Source organism: Ipomoea nil, unplaced genomic scaffold (genome assembly GCF_001879475.1).
Source record: "Ipomoea nil cultivar Tokyo-kokei standard unplaced genomic scaffold, Asagao_1.1 scaffold3069, whole genome shotgun sequence".
Taxonomy (NCBI): Eukaryota; Viridiplantae; Streptophyta; class Magnoliopsida; order Solanales; family Convolvulaceae; genus Ipomoea; species Ipomoea nil.
The window spans coordinates 8884042-8891146 of NW_017619497.1; positions in this window are offsets into that span (position 1 = coordinate 8884042).

Consider the following 7105-nt stretch of genomic DNA (forward strand, 5'->3'; position numbering starts at 1 on the left):
AATTCCACCTATGCTTCTTAGGTTTGTCCTTCCAATCTCAAAAAGGCAAACTGAATAAAAATAAGATTGAAATCCTACCTTGATCTTGCAACACATAATAATAATAATAATAATAATAATAATAATAATAATAATAATAATAATAATAATAGTATGTAGTAGTAGTATCAGTGAGAGATTAATTATTATGGTGCCGATAATACACAATACAATCATGTATAAAATACTTTAATTTACAAAAAAATTCATGTTCAATATTTGAATGTGTGCTCCAAGTAAAGTTCGCATTGTGATCCTAACTGGTAAAGGATCACGAAAAGGTAAATATGTCTAAGTTATTCATAGTTGTTTGACTCAAATTGAGAAGGTCAATAAATAATTTTTACAAAAAGTCGAACTGTTAAATTCTATTATCATCGATATCAATTGTACTTAGTAAAAATATATGTGATATATATGACTTTACTGATATTATTGACACTTTAAAAAATCTTTAATAATAATAAGTCAATCAACCAACGTGCAGTGATATAAATAGATTATTTGAGGGTGTGGCTCCTGCACACATATAGAGATATAAATATAACACTAGGTACTAGCTAGTATAACATGGACCAACCCCCAAACCCTAAGGAGGCATTCCCATGTGAGGCAGAATATATTTCTTATTTATACTTGAAAATTAGTAGAAGGTCAAGTTGATGATATTAAAGGTATCATTAACTAAGTTTTGGGTTTGAACTTTGGGAATGGAATTACCTTCAAATGTATGAGGAGGTATTTTCTCAGTATATGTATTTATGGGGCATTTTGTTGCAATGAGAGAATTAAGAGAGAAAAAAATTATAATTTTATGAGAGAGAAATAGTGTGTGAATAAAGTATAGTGTGATTTTAAATTTCAGTGTTTGATTTGCACGAATATAATTATTGAAATTTTTAATTTTGGTGTTTGATATCGATGGAATTTGTAAAGAAATCATAAGTAATATGAAGATCAAAATGCTCATACTTAAATAACAAGTAATTTTGTGTCAAAAGTATAATCCAATTCAGTTGTTATTTGGACACTTTAGATATATTTTTTGGGTGCTACTGACTCTATTTCAATGTAGTAATACGCCTCTACCGAGGCTTGAACTCACAACCTCCCATATAAGAATTTAACTCGGGTGCCATCTGAGCACAAAGTACTTAACAGACACTTTAGATATATATTTGTATCACTATAATATATTTAATAGCTCCAAAAATTACTTAACCATTATATTCAACGTTAAACTTTATAAGCTCACATCCAAAAACTTCATAAAAATAAAACTGCACAACTTAGTTAAATCTAATAAAGTGTTAAGCTTTTTAAATGCTTACATCCAAACAATTATCATAAAATAATGGTAATTTTGTTTCAATGGCATTTTTTTTCTTTCTTTTTTTAAGATTAGAAAAGAGAAGGATAATTTTGTTTCAATTATATTCTTTTTCTTCCCAACCAATGCATAATTGAAATACCACGGGGAGCATGAGATTCTAATTCAATGAAAATTAAGAAATTTCAATTCTGTCCAACCAAACAAAAGAATTTGCTTGCCTTTGGAATTAGATGGGTGTGAAATTCTAATTCCTTCCAACCAAACGTGCTAGTTGTTAAAGTTCTATCCAACATGAAGATAATCAATCTCGATAAACAAAATCATAGTGTGCTTTGAGAAAACATGTGATCTGACCCCCCAAAAAAAAAAAAAAAAAAAGCTAAGCTTTATTTAATTTCCCTCTTTCTTTTTAATCCTAACACGATGAGAGTTTTTGTGACTTTTGATTCCACAAGTTCATGATTTATATGTTTTCCCTATCTTTAGTCTTTTTGGTGAGATTCATCATCCATAATTTGTGATTGACCAAAGCTTTCAAGCAAGATTTAAAAATAATAATAATAAATAAATAAAAGAACATGTCATACGAATGGACATTTTTATCCATACACTTTACTCACTTGCAAGTCGCAACAAAATTTGATGAGATTCCATCTATTGAAAGAGTTAAAAGTGAAAAATAACATAAATTATGTATTTATAATAGCATTTTTTATAATCGTGCACTAATAATGAGAATACCAATAAATTCATATTGGACCAAAAGTAACAAAACTTTTATAAATAAATAACACAACACGGGGACAGTTGTTAACAAATTATGCAATGACATATAGCAATACCCATAAATATACGAAATAAATGAATGGGAACTATAGTCTTTCTATACGAAAGAAAACTAATTAACTAACGATAATTTTCATTATTAATAAAAATAAACCTCTCACTTAGGTCAAGGGGTCTCAAATTTTACCATTTTTGTTAAGCCGTCTTAGGCAGGCTAATAAGCTTTTTAATTACTTAATTGCCGGCCGAATGGTCCTCGTACGGTCTATCATTAACTACTTTGAAAACTTAAGCCTATATACATTGTACTACACAATTTATTTTCTTTCTTTATTAATTTTCATAATTTTACACAAATAGTGAGATTTATCCAATGTTGTTGTGCACTCTTAAGAGTAGTCGTTGCGGGTTTTTCTTGTTTCCCTAAAAAAAAAAAAGTTAAGTCTTTTTTGCCCTTTGGTACTAGGGCACAACTCAACTGATCAACCAATCCAAAATAAGTTCATGAACTTTACTTTGCTAGCGGGTACAATGTGTAAAGTTCGATTGTAAACTAGTTCACATCCTACTATTTACCTCTTCTATCAACATCCAAGGCAGAAATTGAGATTTTAAATTTAAGATTCAAACTTATAAAATACAAATATTTAAAAAATTCTTAATATTAGAGGTTCGGCATGCAATTAATATACGTAGATTAATTATCTATTTGTCACAAGATTAATTATTATTATTATTATTATTATTATTATTATATGCAAATGTATAATCCCTAAGAGAATCAAAAACAAATAAATTATCAGACCTTGGTCAACAACCAGATATATAGTTAAAGAAAGTTGGGATTACTAAGCTAGAATTATTATTATTTATTTATAAATTAATTAATGCTTAACTTTGTTTATAATATTATTTTATTGTATGCATATACATATTATATGATCAAGAATTGAAGATGGATGGGTTGTGGTCCTATTCTCCTATATTTATGGTCATATGGACTGACTGATCCCTATACTTATCAAAGTAATATTAAATAATAAAATAAATATTTTAATTTTGGTTGCTGTTTCTTTAGGATTACACAACCAACGTAAGAATTTGCGGCGGCGACGCTTGCTCCTCAGCTCCCTGCCGCCCCCGGCCCTTGTCTGCTCCATCCCCACAATTAAAAAAGAAATAAATGATAATAATAAAATAGAGTAAATGTAACATGACTCTCGTATATAAAAATTATGAGTTCAATTTTTATCAAGTATAATATAATTCACAAGTTATTACACAAAAGTAGAGAAAATTACACTTTTGGTCCTGTGACTATTGTGGTCTTGTTAATTTGAGTACTTGACTTTAAAAACTAACAATTTAGTCCTGTAACTATGTAATTTTTAACACATTTAGTCCATTTTTAACACATTTAGTCCTCCCGGCTAAATTGCCGGCCAAATGTTGCCGAAAAAACGTAATTATTTTAAAATAGTTTATTTATGGGGGGTAAAATGGACATTGTAAGCTTAAAAAAAAAAAGGGAAAGTTAATTTGTTCTTGTTTTATGCTTCCCTCAATCCCTCCTCGTCATTGCATCAAGTTTTACGCGAAGAAGTAGGCAGCGAGGAAAGAATAGGAGGAAGAAATCTGGTCTTCCATTCACAGACCCGTGTTTCCGATCCAAAGCTGCAAAGCTCAAATAATGAGTCTCATAGCGCTAAGCATGGGCAGCAAGAAGCAGAGAGAAAAGAGTCATTGCAGTAATTCTTCTTGCGCGGTGGCCGAGGGAGGCCAGGAAAGTGCCGGAAAGGGCAAGCGCCATTAACACACATAATGCTAAAAGCCAGATTCCATAATGTATTCACGAAGAAGAAGGCTTTCCCCGACGAAATCCCACCGGAGAGAAAGTTCCGGCTGATTCCAAGAAACCTGAGGTTCTGCAACTCCGACAAGCTTTCCGGCAATGCACCGGTTATCCTCCCCAGAACAACGCTAAACTCAGCCAGCCCTGAAAGTTTCCCAATCACCGGATCAATCCTTCCAGTCAATCCCGGTGACCTATCTCTGAGATTCAATGCGACCACCTTATCCCCATCGCAAAAAAACTCCGGCGAAGCCACAGGGATGTGCGCATTCTTTGCTTTATTCCTGAGAAATGTTTATAGTTTGTGGGACTGCACTGCCTGCCTCGCTAAGATGTGATATTAGTTTGTTGTCGACTTTACTATTTTGATCTCCATCTAAACAAATTATGTCCTTTTGACATTATCATATGATGATTTGGTGTGTTGAATGCGTGTAATGAATTCTTTGGTTGGGTACTAATCAACAATTATGGTTTGAGCTTTCCAATAAACAATAAGATGAAGAAGAAAATGAAGAACCATTATGTTCTTCCATTCCCGTGTTTCCGATCCGCAGAGCAGGAGAAGAAGGATGAAGAAGAAGGAAGATGAAGGAAATGACTGATTTGCCTCCAAATTAAAAAATATTAAAATAGATTAAAAGATTTCGGGGAAATTTGGCTGGTGATTTGGCCGGAAGGACCAAATGTGTTAAAAATTGCATAGTTACGGGACTAAATTGATAATTTTTAAAGTCAAGTACTCAAATTAACAAGACCACAATAGTCACAGGACTAAAAGTGTAATTTTCTCCACAAAAGTATAATTTATTTAATGACTTCAAGTTTTTCTAGTAACAAAATAAATAAATAAATAAATAAATAAATAAAACGATCATGGTGTATAGATATATCCGATCAAGATTCATAAAGAAAGTTTTGATTCTTTTGAGAGAGGAGGGACCACTATAAATTTTCAAAGAAATATAAATTATGAATTGTATTGTGCTTTTTCAAAAAAAAAAAGAATTGTATTGTGCTTAATGAAATTGTAATTTTTGTTTTAATTATTACAAGTACGTATTTAAGCAATTGGAAGAATATTTTTTTGTCCTAAATTAAGATACAAATACAGTCTATTGTTATAAAATGTAATTATGAAACAAATACAGTATAATATTATAAAATGTCATAGAATTTTCAAAAACTTTCATTATGCAAAACAATTTTATCAAAATTTTGTTTAAATCATAAAATTTACTTGCATGTGATCGGCCAATGCATTAATTAATAAGAGAGGTGATCATATCGATGTGAGTCAAATTGGTAAAATGATTGATGATTTGATGTTGTTTATCTATATTTACTGTAGAGTAAATCAATCCGATTTGTTGATAGATGACTTGAACTATTATATTTTAGGAATAAGGGTCAAATAGGCCATCGAACTGCACTCAATAATGCAATTAGGCCACCGAACTTCAAAAAGATACAATTGGGTCCCTGAACTAACAAATTCTATTCAATTAGTCTAATTTGTAGGTTTCCAAGTTGTTAGCAGGTTACCTCTTTTCAAAAAAAAAAATTAATTATTATTTAAAATAATTATTTAATATTAATAATTAAAATAAAAAAAAAAAAATAAAAAAAAACAGAGATTGACACGCCGGAGACGAAGAAGGTTTCTTCGTCTCCGGCCATGGAGACGGAGAAATCTTCTTCGTCTCTGGCTGGAGACGAAGATATTCTTCGTCTCCAGCCAGAGACGAAGAATATCTTCGTCTCCATGGCCGGAGACGAAGAGACTCTTCGTCTCCGGCCATAGAGACGAAGAGTTTCTTCGTCTCCGGCAATGGAGACGGAGTTAACTTCTTCGTCTCTGGCCGGAGACGAAGGAACCTTCTTCGTCTCCGGCCAGAGACGAAGAAATTAACTCCGTCTCCATGGCCGGAGACGAAGAAGGTTTCTTCGTCTCCGGCAGACGGTATCTTTTTTTTTTTTTTTTTTTTTTTTTTTTTTTAAATTTTAAATAAGTATTTTAAATAATAATTTTTTAAAAATATTATAAATTAGGGGTGACCTGCTAATAACCTCCAAAACCTACAAATTGGACTAATTGAATAGAATTAGTTAGTTCAGGGAGCTAATTGTTGCTTTTTAAAGTTCGATGGCCTAATTGCATTATTAGGTGCAGTTCGATGGCTTATTTGACCCTTATTCCTATATTTTATTATTGTGTTATAGATTTTTTAATATCCCTCTCGATTATTTAAGATCTTTTTTTTTTTTTTTTTTTTTTTTTGGGTGTGGGGGGAATCTAGTTGACTCTAAATTACCTAAATTTTGTTATGTGTGGAAATATAGTTATAAGAAAAATAGTGATTTCAATACCACTAAAACTAGCTATTCATAGAAACTATAATCAATCTATATAACGTGAAATGTTTTATGTTAGGATCAAACGCTCACCTCTATACCAAAAGCTAACCTTAACTTGCATAGTATGAAACGCTTACCACCACACCAAAAATTATAACTGATAACGAATATGTAAATTTATTTCCTTATAGTTGTATATATATATTAGTTAATGTCATGTTTCAATGATAAGATGTTGGGGTTTGCCCATCATGCCTCCGCCCAACCACACCAAAAATTATAACCGATAACGAATATATAACTTTATTTCCTTATATATATATATATATATATATATATATATATATATATATATATATATATATATATATCACTTAATGTCATTTTTCAATTATAAGATATGTTTGGGTTTACCCATCATGCCTCCGCCCAACATTTTAGTTAGATAGATTGTTTTTTTTTTTTTTTTTTTTTTTGGAAAGTTAGTTAGATTGGTTAAGAGTGAATTATACTATATTCTATATATGCAAGTGGGTGTTTAACTTGTACATCAAATAAGTGTATAAACCTATACTACTATTGTACCTGCATATCAACAAACAATTGGAAAGTTAGTTAGTTCTTTCCCCTTGGAGGAGTAATAGTTATTATCGGAGCTAGGAATATGGTATATCAAGCTATTATTGAATTCTTGATCAAGATTCAAGAATTTTTTATTTTATTTTTTTTAAATTTCT